We start from the raw sequence: 14,650 nt of genomic DNA on the forward strand, positions 1-14,650 counted from the left end.
TTGCTGCTCCAGTTTCAACTGTTCTGCCTGCGGCTATGGAACCCTGACCTGTTCACCGGACGTGTTACCTGTCCCAGACCTGCTGTTTTCAACTCTCTAGAGACAGCAGAATCGGTAGAGATACTCTCAATGATCGGCTATGAAAAGCCAACTGACATTTACTCTTGAGGTGCTGACTTGTTGCACCCTCGACAACTACTGTGATTATTATTATTTGACCATGCTGGTCATTTATGAACATTTGAACATCTTGGCCATGTTCTGTTATAATCTCCACCCGGTTACAGCCAGAAGAGGACTGGCCACCCCTCATAGCCTGGTTCCTCTCTAGGTTTCTTCCTAGGTTTTGGCCTGTCTAGGGAGTTTTTCCTAGCCACCGTGCTTCTACACCTGCATGCTTGCTGTTTGGGGTTTTAGGCTGGGTTTCTGTACAGCACTTTGAGATATCAGCTGATGTAAGAAGGGCTATAAAAATAAATTTGATTTGATATTGAGCAGGGCTGGAGTCTCTACAGTGAAATAAGACAATAATCACTAACCAAAACGGCAATGGACAAGACATATTGACATTAGGGAGAGGCATGCGTAGCCGAGTGATCATAGGGACCAGTGGGAGGCTAGGCGAGCTGGAGACATGGCGATCCAGACAGCTAGTGGGCCGGGGCTAGCAGGCTAGCAGAAGGGCCTTAGGGGGAAATGTTGAGGAACTGGTTGGAAAAATGATAAAGATGTATGGGTGAAGTCTGACCTGCCAACTATGGCTGAGGCAAGAGGAAAGATAATATTTGTACAGAAATCCAGCTTTAAGCTGGGCATTCCTCTCTTGGAAACAGACAGTAAGGGTTCTTCAGTTTGTCAGGAAATGACAGGAATTAATTGTATGTTTATTATTCATTGAGGGAAGGGTTAACCTCTCAGTTCTTCTAAACTGAGGAGGTACTGTTGGGAACTAGCTGAGACTGATTGAGCCCTCCCTATCAGCTACTTACCTGTAAGGAAACCAAACTGTGCATCAAGCAGACTGGTCTGCCACTGATCGCATAGGACCTGTAGAGGTGTCCATCTCAATTGCCAGTGACAGGTGAGCTCACTTTCTCTAAAATATGTGTTTGTTGTTGAATAATATGTTTTGAGTGAATTTAAATGTGTGTGTAGTTTTTTCATGCTCTCATAAAGAAATTATGTAATCAAATGTAATTACAAAATAGTAAATAAATAGATTATATTGAGCAATTCATACTGCAAATTGAAGTGCAACAGTTATAAAATCTATGCAAATATTCTCTCGTGAGTCAGGGGGAGGGATCTGAGTGTTTCAGAACACCCAATGGTTGAGTTTGTTTTGCAAGGCCGGATGCACCTGGTGAATGGAGTATGCTCATTTTAGACCATTCCATTGGTCCTTAAGTGAAATCTCCACCCACCCGGGGCACCGGGACATGCAAAACGAACTCCACCACTGACAGACGGATGTGTAACTCCTGGATAGTAGTTTATTTTACAGTACTGTTTAAGCTGGTTTACTGGGACATTATATGGTATGGGTACTTTCTGCTTTCTATTTTATGCTGCTAAAAATAATTAAACACTATTTGTAAATACCTGTAGCCTACTTGGTACAAAATGGGTGGAGCACTTTCTAATGCAAAATGGCTGCCTTTGATGGCATCGCCCAGTTCAGTAAAATAGATTGTATGTGGATGATGTGAGTTTCCCCCACATATCTAAGTAAACAATCGGTAGCCTAAATTCTTTACCGTAAAGTGCTGCAGAAATTTGAGCTGTACTGAATTGATTGAATTCATAATTAATTGATCAACATGGTCATACAATTGCTGTTTCAAGTCATTTCCCAGAAGAGGGGGTTTTATGATGTGCACTTCCTGCTCAGGCATAGCAGAGGCTCTACACCCACTCATCACCACACTTTATGACATGCCCTATCATCTTTCAATAAGGCAAGAGATTACCGCAATGAAGGAAAGCAAAGCAACAAAATAATTGGTAGATTAACTTTAATGTTGTCTACATGGAATGGAACCTGTTTGCCACTATGACCCAATAAACACCATAGCAGTGACAACAAGAGTGCCCTTATTTAGGGCACGATTCAGAGCTGTACAATGCCAGAAATTCTCTAACAAAATGAATAGTTAGTCCTTTAAAAAAAGGTATTTCCTACAGATGCAACACGGACATTATCAGATGTTATTGGATTGAATGTGCACCTTTTAACATGATTACTTATAAGGCATACACACTTATTTTAACATTAAGATTATCATTCTGCCTTCCTTTTGTTTTAGAGCTATGTAACCAAGAGTGGCCAGCATGTCAGTGACTGTGACCAAAGGCAAAGGGGTGACTGTATTTACCGTGAACTCTAAAGAAGGAAGCAGTTGGCCCCTGCTGTGTCAAATACTTGGGACCATGTGCTACAGCCCAGCAAGCTCTGTGTCCCAGGGACAGAGGAGGCTCCAAGCAAGTTCCCAGTCAGCTCTGGGGGTGGGTGAACTAAAATACACTCACACACACACACACACACACACACACACACACACACACACACACACACACACACACACACACACACACACACACACACACACACACACACACACACACACACACACACACACACACACACACACACACACACACACACACACACACACACACACACACACCACAACATACATGTCTATCACCACTGGGTCACAATTGTCATCAGAAGTGAGAGGGAGTTATCTACAATTATTTTCTTCTTTCACAGACTATACAGATCATGGTGGGAGTACTCAACATTGGCTTGGGAGCGATCCTTGTTAGCACTGATTATTACACTGGCATGGTATGGGGTTCCTTATTGGCTTGGTGGTGTGGTAAGCTGACTTTATTTTGTTATGGTTTACCATGTTATCATGTTTAGTATGAAAGCACATGATTTCACTTGGAGTTATAAACACAGTAAACAAACCAGGAAACATATAAGTAACTTTTATTTATTTTTTAATTTCTGCCTGCCTACTTAAGTAGTATTTTTTTTGTATAAAATGAAGGGTTGAAGTCAAATGTCTGTGTATTTTGTTGTGAATGTTTAGTTATTTTATCAGGACAAATAATGTGTTGATTGTGTAGGTTGTGCATATTTGATTTTGATATTTCTGTGCCTTCTCCTTAGTTTATAGCAGTTGGCATCATGTGTATATTGGCTGAGAAGTTCCCCAGTCCCTGCTTGGTGAGTTGTTCATTGACCTTAACTCTTTCCTGTCATTCCTTAGCCTCATTCCCTTCCTCCATTGAACAATCATTCAATCTGATCCAGTTGAATTATAATCACCAACTGAATATTTGAGACAACTAGTACTCAGTGGTTTACTCAATTAAGTCAAACTGGTTTTATATTCCCTGATTGTGTTTTAGGTAGGCATCAATATGTTGATGAACCTGTCAGGTGCTTCTCTGGCCATTGCTGGAATTGTGCTGTATTCTGTAGACCTGGCAAACGGCCATTTCTGGTGGAGTTGCAATGATGACGACTACATCTGGTGAGATGACTACTATGGCGGCCAGGTGACAAAACCACCAAGTCATCCGCAGAGGGATAGACTCTTGGCGAAATGCAAAGATGCCAAGCAGATTGCACTAATGAGTGCTTTTGAATGAAGTTTTTTAATGATATCCATCATGTGACGAAGGTGTCCCTTGTCAGTTCTAAGTCAAATATATGAACATTTGATTAGATGGATCAAACTGCTTAATTTAGTAATGAACATGTGTGTTCTTAAACAGAGATGGTGGGTTCCATGTTTAAAGCACATTCTAATAGCTGGTATGCCAGTCTGTTTCTGTATTTTCCAGTGTTCACCAACACCGCTATCTTGCTAAACAATCCAGTCAACTGTCAATATGTTCAAATCCTCCTCCATGTGTTTGTTCTACCATTAGATGTTGATGAATGCCTTGGACATCGTGCTCATCGTCCTTCAGCTTTGTGTCACCATCAGCTCTGCTGTGTTGGGTCTCAAGGCTTTGTACAAGAATGGAAAGCAGGGAAAAGGTATGAAGAGAGAACCCTTGAACAGAGCGAATACAACGACCATACAAATGGAAGTAGAATACGGATTTGTAGATACACACACACACACACACACACAACCAAGGTAATGTTTGTTGTGTCCTGCCAAGTAATGTGTAACTTTGCTCTGATATGTTGCAGGACATCCAGGACCTGGAGCAGTATAAGCCTCTGCTGGAGGAGGTCACCACTAACCCTGCAGCTTAAAGAGCACTGATCTGATATACTTTATTGTCCACGAGGGTATATTTTGTCATGGATGATTTAAAGAGTTGTGCTACTTCCACATGAAATGCATAAATACATAGAATCAAATGTTTTTTACATAAATGGAACATCATCATACACCCACACATTTTTTGTTTCATACATACAGTATGTAGTACATATAGTTAACATACTTAATTTACTTCCTTAATTTACTGTAACGTCTACTGTGACTTGACACTGATTGTATGTCTTCATGCAGTTTGAGTCATGTTTTTTGTATCTGTAATTTTTCCAAAACTGAAAGGACAGTTAAAGGGGAATATATCAAGTTAATTACTGAATTGACTGTATATGATTTATTTTTTGTATTTTGATATTTTCATACTGTATATTTTCTCCCCCCCTCAAAAAATCAATAAATGAATAAATAAACAAACTGTCTTAGCTCAACAGTTTCAAAACCGTTTTCCTTAACATTGCCATCAGGTGGCAGTCATTCCCATACAAACATACACCATTGGTTGCTCATAGGTTTTCTTGGAGGTATATACAGATAACTGCCAAAATAAAGAAAACACCAACATAAAGTGTCTTCAGGTCTAAGCCCATAGGTCGCAATATCTACTAAGTTAACATATGGAATTGTTTTAAGATGGTCATAAAATTTATAATTTTGCCATTTGAATTTGAGGACCCCTGTAGGTATATAATTTTTTTATATATATTTGATGAAACATTGAATTTGGCCTTTACTGCTATGACCCATAGAAACAAATTGATTAACACATTTGTATATGGCAAAACAGACAGTCCAAAAATAAGGTTTGGAAGTGTCTGTCCTATACACTGGCGTAACGCAGTTTCTCTGGACCCCCGCAAGGTTGGAGTGGGCCCCCCACTCCGTAAAATAAACAAAGTTTAGACTACCAACCACTGTCCATGGTGCTGAAATTGGGACATATCTATGCGGCTCACTATCGGATCGATGATAGGCTTTCTATGGTGACAGGGCATGTAGCCTATAGCTTTGCTTTAGCAAACGGATACATGTTTATTGGTAGGCCTATTTGGTCATTTTCTCATGTTAAGCTTAACATTTCATGAAGCTGTACACAGTGCCGCAAGTCTGCCATCATTAAAAATGTCTGGTGGCAATAATATAATCACTAGTTCAGTAATTACATTTGGAAATTTAAACATTGCAGATTGTAAAATGTGTTTTCAATACAACAGAATACTAATCTGCAACCAATTTATAAAAAAAACATACAACTGTCTTGTATAGTCTGCCTGAACCTGCATGCCCATGATCAGGCCTTGTGCTCTCTCCCAGCTTGGATAGAATGTTGTTGGGCGTAAAACCAGTCCATTAATGCCAAATAACAGTCAGTCCACCCTGAAAGCACTAGTTTACTATGGATTGTTTCATTTTGCAGTGTAGGCTACTATCTATAGCTATATACATTATTTAGCTGCCATTTCGCTGCTATTATAAACTTTTTATCAAAATTACACATCAAATAGCCCAACGATGAGGAAAAAAGTATTCAGCTCGAGGATAAATGTAGCCATTATTTATTGTTGAACTCAGCAGGTTTTGTCTGGCTAATAGCATACACAAATGAGCTGCAATCAAAGTCAATTAGATTAAATCCAACTTGAGAGACTCCTCTGGTCTTCTAAAGCCTTTCTGAGACGTTGTGCATTATACTGTATGTCCATTGCGTTGCACACAATTGAAACTTAGTCTTGAATGATGCATGCCAAGATATACCAGAGATAAAGGACTGTTGATATTGCAACCACACAACTCAAACACCGGTTCACCAGTATGAAGAAAATCGCAAACCAATTTTTTTGTTTGTGCCCTCAACAACTGTTGTCCGCTGAAGAAGATAATCTGTTTGCATCTGCCAATTTATTGGTTCTCCAGTATCCAGATGACCTGTCCCAGAGCTTCCTATACAGTTAATCTCTTTCTGCAACGTGTTGAAGCCACAATTAAAGAGAATAAGAGGCTCTATTAAAAATGTTGCAGAACTGCTATATTTGAAGAACCACTCCCTTCTGCCCAGTTTCCCTGATGTTGCTAAGGCAATACATCTGTTTTTAACCATCCCTGTAACTGTGGAGGGGTGTCCGGTACGCCAGAGGTCCAATATCTGAGAAATATAAGAAAACATATAAATAAAACAATCTGGACTCATGTTTGATCATGTTATTCGTGGCACATTTTACCCCTATACACTTTGCCATTTTTACAGCCCTTACCTTCAAATGACTCCCCTAATGCTTGTGTGGCTCATAGAGCAGAATAGCCAACACCTTTGTGTTCATGAGAGTCTCCCCTTTGGTGACATTTTAGTTTGGACAGTCGTTTTTGTGAGAAGACAGAGAGTTCAGACATAAAGCCTGTGAATGTCATAGAGCCAAACAACCGACACTGTCGTGTTCAATGGTTCAGGTTTTACACACGATTTGGTGAGGACTTTCTTGTCCGGATCATCTCATGTGTAGAAAAAGACCACTTTCACAAGCCTCATGATTTGGAATAAACTTTATATCGGCAGAAAGAGGGAATTGAGCTGCAGCCACTACAATAAACTGTAAATCTCTAGCATAAACACACAGGGAGCTATTCAGTATTAAAAATGATGTCACCATGTGATGCATGGGTGCGTCAATCAACTCTAATAGGGTGTTGGGCCTAAACGAGCAGCCAGAACAGCTTCAATGTGCCTTGGCATTGATTCTATTGTGTCTGGGATGCGACACCATTCTTCCACAATAAATGAGATCATTTGGTGTTTTGTTGATGATGGTGGAAAACGCTGTCTCAGACACTGCTTCAGACCCTTATTTCAGTTGGTAGTTACAGTCTTGTCCCATCGCTGCAACTCCTATACGAACTCGGGAGAGGCAAAGGTCGAGAGCCTCGCGTCTTCTGAAACACAACCCAGCTAAGCTGTACTGCTTCTTGACACAATGCCCGCTTAACCAGCCGCACCAATGTGTCGGAAAAAACACCATACACCTGGCGACCATGTCAGTGTGCACTGCACCCGGCCCGCCACAGAAGTCACTAGTGCGAGATGGGACAAGAACATCCCTGCTGGTCAAACCCTCCCTTAACCTTGACGATGCTGGGCCAATTGTGTGCCGCCCCATGGGTCTCCCAGTCACGACCGCCTGCGACAGAGCCTGGACTCGAACCAGGATCTCTAGTGGCACAGCTAGCACTAGTGGCACAGCCTTAGTGGCAGCTAGTGGCACAGCCAGCCTTAGTGGCAGCTAGTGGCACAGCTAGTGGAACAGCCTTAGACCACTGCGCCACTCAGGAGGCCACTATTTCAATCACTTCTAACCATGGTAGCCAAAATAATGGGAAACTGGGAATTTTTATACATTTACATTTACATTACATTTAAGTCATTTAGCAGACGCTCTTATCCAGAGCGACATAAGCCTAACAAGTTCCATAGACATGTGACTAACAGAAATGGAATAATGTGTCCCTGAACAAAGGTACCAAAGGTACCAAACAAAAGTAACAGTCAGTATCTGGTGTGGCCACCAGCTGCATTAAGTACTGCAGTGCATCTCCTCCTCATGGATTGCACTAGATTTGCCAGTTCTTGCTGTGAGATGTTACCCCACTCTTCCACCAAGGCACCTGCAAGTTCCCAGACATTTCTGGGTGGAATGGCCCTAGCCCTCACCCTCCGATTCAACAGGTCCCAGACATGCTCAATGGGATTGAGATCCGAGCTCTTCGCTGGTCATGGCAGAAATCTGACATTCCTGTCTTGCAGGAAATCACGCACAGAACGAGCAGTATGGCTGGTGGTTGGAAAAATTACTTGTGTCATGCACAAAGTAGATGTCCTAACTGACTTGCCAAAACTATAGTTTGTTAACAAGAAACTTTGTGGAGTGGTTGAAAAATGAGTTTTAATGACTCCAACCTAAGTGTATGTAAACTTCCGACTTCAACTGTAGCTAGGGGCACACTCCAACACTCAGACATAATTTACAAACAAAGCATTTGTGCTTAGTGAGTCTGCCAGATCAGAGGCAGTAGGGATGACCAGGGATGTTCTTCTAAGTGTGTGAATTGGACTATTTTCCTGTCAAAATATAACGAGTACTTTTGGGTGTCAGGGAAATTGTATAGAGTAAAAAGTACATTATTTAGGAATGTAGTGAAGTAAAAGTAAAAGTTGAGAAAACTATAAATAGTAAAGTAAAGTACAGATACATAAAAAACTAGTACTTTACACCATCGGGGGTTTTACGGTAAGTGGTACGCTGTTCAGCTAAAATTGTGAAAACATCTTTAATCAATGTAATTACATTTGACATGATCACTTCAATTTGAACTCACAACCTCTGTATTTGTGGTACGCTTAGCATACTGAACTCCATTACATGGTGAATTAAATTTCTGATGAACTTCCCCAATGACGTGGAGCCGAGACCAGGCTTTGTGGAATCTAGCTCCGATTACATTGATTCAATACTTAAAAAACATGGATTTAATTTATTTATTTAAACAATTTGAGGGTTTTCTGTATAGTTGTCTAATGTTGCCCTTACAAAAAATGTAAAATATCTGTTTTCACATGTTGAGCTTAAATTTCATGTATTACATTTAGAGTTCACTATAAATAGTAAAGAGAACAGGTCCCAATACTGACCCCTGCGGTACACCTTTTGTAATATCCAGGAAACTAGACTTGACACCATCAGAAATCATGCATTCTGTCCTATCTGACTGATAATTCTCAAACCACATGCAAGAAGCCTGATCCAGGCCTATTTCAGTCAGCCTTTGAATGAGAATATAATGATCAACAGTGTCAAAGACCTTGGAAAGGTCTATGAATAAGGCAGCACAATGGTTTTTATGATCTAAGCTATTTAACACATAATCTAGAACAAGCGCAGCAGCTGAAACGGTGGTATCGCCAGGTCTAAAACTAGATTGGTGCACATTTAGAATAGAATGAGAAGAGAAAAAAGTTATTAGCTGAAACTTGACCAGGGATTCTAAAACTTTGGAAAGGCAAGATAACTTGGAAATTAGAAGGTAGTTATGTTGTTTCAGAGATTTGACTACTTTCCAGAAGTTCGCTGGATTCCCACCATTCTCAGATACACAGTTCAAAAAGTATATTGACTTTACTTTTCTAACCAGACATCTATTTCTCAAACGTCTGAAGGGCTGCCAGTCAGACATAGTATCAAACAATCTAGTCTTAGCCCAAGTGATATTTCTTTCCTGTAAATTTTCAGACAATTCATGCGTGAACCAAGGGTTTGATCTATCCGTTACTCTTAGTTTTTTTTATGGAGCATGTTTATCTGCAACAGTGTTAATAAACAAAGGGGCCTGATCTGAGTCAGAGATAGTAGATATTAAAATGTGAAAATGCACATGTTAAAGTGTAGCGGACATGAGTTGGCCATGGTTGCTCATGGTCATGTAATGAGGTAGCCCCACCTGCAAATAAAAAATGAGTGTAGGCCCTCTTGGTCTAATGATGCTGGCTTCTCCTGTGGGCGAAATGGGTTCTAATCCTGACAGTTACAAAAGCACACATGACATTTTTAATATCACAATGTGAAATGTTGGGAAAGGACCTGATGTTTTTCACGTGATTTGTTTAAAAAATATTAATGTGAAACATCACGTGTCCGAAAATCACGTGTCTGACTTGTGAACATTTTCAGGTGATTTGTTCAAGTGTGTTCACATGTCCGAAAACCACTCGTTTTTTTACGTGTTCTTTTCAGATGTGATTTTTTTTATGTGTTTTTTTTGTTGTAACTGGGGTGGGCCTTTTTATTATGTTTTGATGTTACTCCTGAATCACTATGATAAATATAATACTGTATTTTTAACAAAGCTGGTATTTACTTTGAAGTCCAAAGTATAGGAATAGAGGTGAAATCAGTTTTTGACACAGACATGGTAGCGTAGCAGGAAGATCAGAATGCCCTGAACCGAGAGGTTGTGAGTTCAAGACGAGAACATGTTGAATAATAATTACTGTATAAATAAACATGCATAATGTATGTCAAATATGTAATTTGAAGACTGTGTGACATTCCAGGGACCTCCTGGCGACTCCTTTTTGTGAAACTTCATGTGAAATATCCTCATATGTGAAGTGTTCCAAAACCCCATGGTTTCACATGATTTCACATGTGAAAGGTTAAGTGATCACGTGAACATCCACATGTGAAACTTCATGTGAAATATCATCACATGTGAAGTGTTCCAAAATCACATGGTTTCACATGATTTCACAAGTGAAATAAAATGTTACATGTGCAAATCATAACACTGAAACTCTTTTCAACTCAGGTGTGCAGAGTTAAATCACATTTTAAGTTTGATGACAACAACAGTTGCAAGCCTGAAAATATATGGACCTTGTGCAGAAAACATGCTGCACATCATTTTGCAAAACAATCTTACTACCTCAAAGAAGCATTGGCAGAAAAAGAGAGCAAAAAAAAGCAAAAAAGACCGCAATCAATGAATGAAGGATTGGAGGATAATGGCTCTATATTCTGTAAGCATGTTGTAATGTTCAAAGGATAGACTGTAACTTAGGTAAACTTACATTTAAATTAGTTCCCTTTGAAGCTTCTCACATGGATTATCCATGGATTATCTGTATTCCTCCTTACATAAATAGACTGTCAGGTTCCTAATAGTGAAAATTCAATATATTCTCTGCAAATGGTTTAAACTTGGCTGTACTTAGTCTCATAACCTTGTGATACATCTCAGAAATCCTTAACTTCCTAGTTTCTCTATGCAGTACCTCTGTGAGGGCCTTGTGATGCTGCCAGTGAATTTCTGGAGCCCACCATCTGATAACCATTCAGTTATTTCCTAGGAGACAAGATTAAACAAGAGACAGGGTGACGTTAAGGTGATAAGTGCCAGTACAATGTATCCCTGCATGGCGGACACATCTTTTCGTTGCATCGTGATGTTTTTCTGCGTTCCTGAGGTCACCTGATGGGCCGACTGTGTGGACAAATCATATTTATGGAAGAGTACTTTTGGTCTGATTGAAAGCATTTCTCAACCTATTCACCAGTCTTGCATGGTTAGCCCCCTCCTGAGTATAGACAAAGTCTAGCCTGAGAGTGGAGCCATCCCATGAATGCAAAGGACACTTTGTGTAAGGTCAGGGATGGGCAACTCCAGACCTCAGGGGCCTGATCGGTGTCACACTTTTGACCCAGCTAACACACTTGTCTCCAATAATCAGCTAATCATGATATTCAGTTTAGAATGCAATTAGTTTAATCAGTTGTGTTTGCTAGGGACGGGGAAAAATTCACCACTTTGGACCCCGAGGACTGTAGTTGCCCATCCCATTGTTACCTAAAGATTTTAAACCAAAAAAGAATTGCAGATGTCCGCAGAATATTGCGTCACAATTAAATTCAGATTGTTCAAAAAGTTTTTGAAGAAGCGATGACCATGGTGTCACAATATGGACACTGAAATCAAAAGGCAGGCATTAAGTCAGTCTAATCAACAATGTTCTTGATTTCAGATGGTTTATGACAAGGAGAAATGAACAATGAGTCTAGAGGTAGACACAAAACAGTCTCAAGACTGCTAGGACAGAAAGTAAAAAAGTCAAGTCTGATCAATAGAGAATAGTCAAAATTACTTTCTAACAGGTAAAAGAGAAATTAACCAGGATTCAGAGGGGAAAGAGATGGGCCTTCAACAGAACCCTGAGGTGCTCCAGAATCTCCATCATGATATTACATTAAGCAAATAATGATCATTCTGCACAATTCCCCCCATTTAGACAGGCCCACTGGCTTAAGATGGACCCGCCCATTTTGCATTTACCCAAACTGTCAGGTTCTGACACATACCCACATTTGGATTATTCCTATCAAAGAATTTCATGACCAAACGTCTTAATGTGTTCATTATTAGCCTGTCTGCGAGTCTGTCTCTGATTTGGCCAATATCTTGCCAAAAACGTCAATGATGCTGTGAAGCATTGCTGAATTCTAGAGACTATTTGTACCCATGCTTAATCATGGAAATGTTTTACTGAAAATAAACTTCACAGCAAGGTTATTATAGTTTTGTGATTTTCTATGTTTTATTTCTATTAATTTTTAACATTTTAATTAGAAATTCTGTTTAGTTTCAGTTAGTTTTCAGACTTGGATTTACTAGTTTTTATTTAGTTTGAGTTTTATAATTTTATAATTTTCAGTTTTAGTGTTAGGGACAGAAAATAGCCTTCTGTCGCGCCGTTCAAAGCTATTGCTAGCTCTGATTGATGTTGGTCATGGATATTATCTTGCCTGTTCTGTAACAGCTTGATAGCCTTGACTATGTTTGCCCCATTGTCAGTTATCACGAGTAGGATCTTCTCTTCTCGTATGTCCCATGCTCCATTTGCAAAGCAATCAACCCGTTTACGCTAGCAACGACAGGAGTTTTACATTTGGGATCAAGTGTTTGGTTGAATTTTCTGAAGGCTGGTTCATCGCACAGTCTCGTGGACTTGCCAGACTGAATGAATAAATTAACCAGTGCTGCTTCTCTTTTTCTTTACTCAATTAAATTAGGTTGCCATATTTCTGCTCTTTTCATGAAAACCGCTAAAGTTGGTTGTCCTAGCAATGCCGTTGACGTGCAGCTACTAATAAGTGGTGGCTGTCTCACCATGTCTTTATCCTGAAATTGTTTGTAGGATTCTTTGTGGGCGCTGTTCAGATGAACTTTGAGGTTGGTTGGGTTTTCCAATTCATCTCTGTTCCACACACGCTGCTGACACTACAATACATTTGCTTTTGTCTTTTCCAGCAATGAACTCAAAACAATCCCATACAGGGCTTTACCTTTTGCTGCAGCCATTGTTCACGCTCACAGTCAGCGATCGCCCTCTGATTTCTTCCCTGTTAGCTAGATAGCTAGTGATAGTGATGCACAAGCTAGGCCTATTTGAAACATCGCCCTATACTGGCAGCCTTTATCCCCCAGATTCAAAGCTTGAAAACCCCATCAGAAAGAAACTTGAAGACCCCATTGTAGAAGGAATACAATTACAGCTAAAGATAATTGATGATGGTTTGCACTTTATTTTTGTTTGTCTTGCAGTCAAAGATAAGTTTCACTAAAGTTCACTAAAGTTTTTCAAATGTTTTTCTTAATTATTTTAGTTCAGTTTACTAAATAGTTTTTTCAATTGTTTTTATTTTAGTTTCAGTTTTTGTTTACTATAACAACCTTGCTTCACAGGATTTGCAAATATTAAACATAGAAAGTAAAACATATTTTATGTGAGTTAGTTATTACACTATAGATATAGTAGTTTATATAATATAATAACAGTTTATGATACATTCGTTTCATAGTTATGCTGGGAAGATGTGAACTAGCTAGCTGGTGTGCTAGTAGTAGCCATTGTGCAATAACTTCACATCCCCTGAGACCTAAAGTGGTGTCGCTTCCAATCTACCACAACCATGGGTTGAGTGTACAAAACATTAGGAACACCTTCCTAATAAAGAGTTGCACCACCCCTTTTCCCTCAGAACAGCCTCAATTCATCAAGGCATGGACTACAAGGTATCGAAAGTGTTCCACAGGGATGCTAGCCCATGTTGACTCCAATGCTTCCCACAGTTGTGTCAAGTTGGCTGGATGTCCTTTGGGTGGTGGACCATTCTTGATACACATGGATAACTGTCATGCGTGAAAAACCCAGCAGCATTGCAGTTCTTGACACACTCAAACCGGTGCGCCTGGCACCTACTACCATACCCTGTTCAAAGGCACTTAAATCTTTTGTCTTGCCCATTCACCCACTGAATGTCACACATAAACAATCCATGTCTCAATTGTCTCGAGGCTTACAAATCGTTCTTTAACCTGTCTTCTCCCCTTCGTCTACACTGACAGCAGTGGAATTAACAGGTGACATCAATAAGGGATCATAGCTTTCACCTGGAGACACCTGGTCAGTCTATGTTATGGAAAGAGGTCGTGTTCCTAATGTTTTCTACAGTTAATGTTTCTACAGTCACTGTAGATTTGAGAGTACAAAGTGTAGTGTGAGCTTGCATCCCAGGTCGGTCAAACAAAAACTCCAATACAGTTTCCTAATAATATAGTCTAATTTTCATGTAGAACACATAATTTGTATCAACAAAACAGAAACATTTCTATCAGTTTATTCATCATGAGAATATTTAAGACCCTGCTCTTTCCAAAAAGAGGGGATGTGCAAGTTCTGTGCCTAAGATATTAAAGCCACATGGCCACAAAATTACAGAGCGCGTTGGGTGTTTTCAAACTAT

At 39.8% G+C, this 14,650-nt stretch overlaps 1 pseudogene; it reads left to right on the forward strand.

Annotated features, from left to right (window-relative positions):
• The first annotated feature begins 1,384 nt into the window (after window positions 1-1,384).
• LOC115177241 (membrane-spanning 4-domains subfamily A member 8-like) lies at window positions 1,385-4,738 on the forward strand (annotated as a pseudogene).
• The last annotated feature ends 9,912 nt before the right edge of the window (window positions 4,739-14,650 follow it).

The sequence above is a fragment of the Salmo trutta genome, chromosome 37 (assembly GCF_901001165.1).
Source record: "Salmo trutta chromosome 37, fSalTru1.1, whole genome shotgun sequence".
Lineage (NCBI taxonomy): Eukaryota > Metazoa > Chordata > Actinopteri > Salmoniformes > Salmonidae > Salmo > Salmo trutta.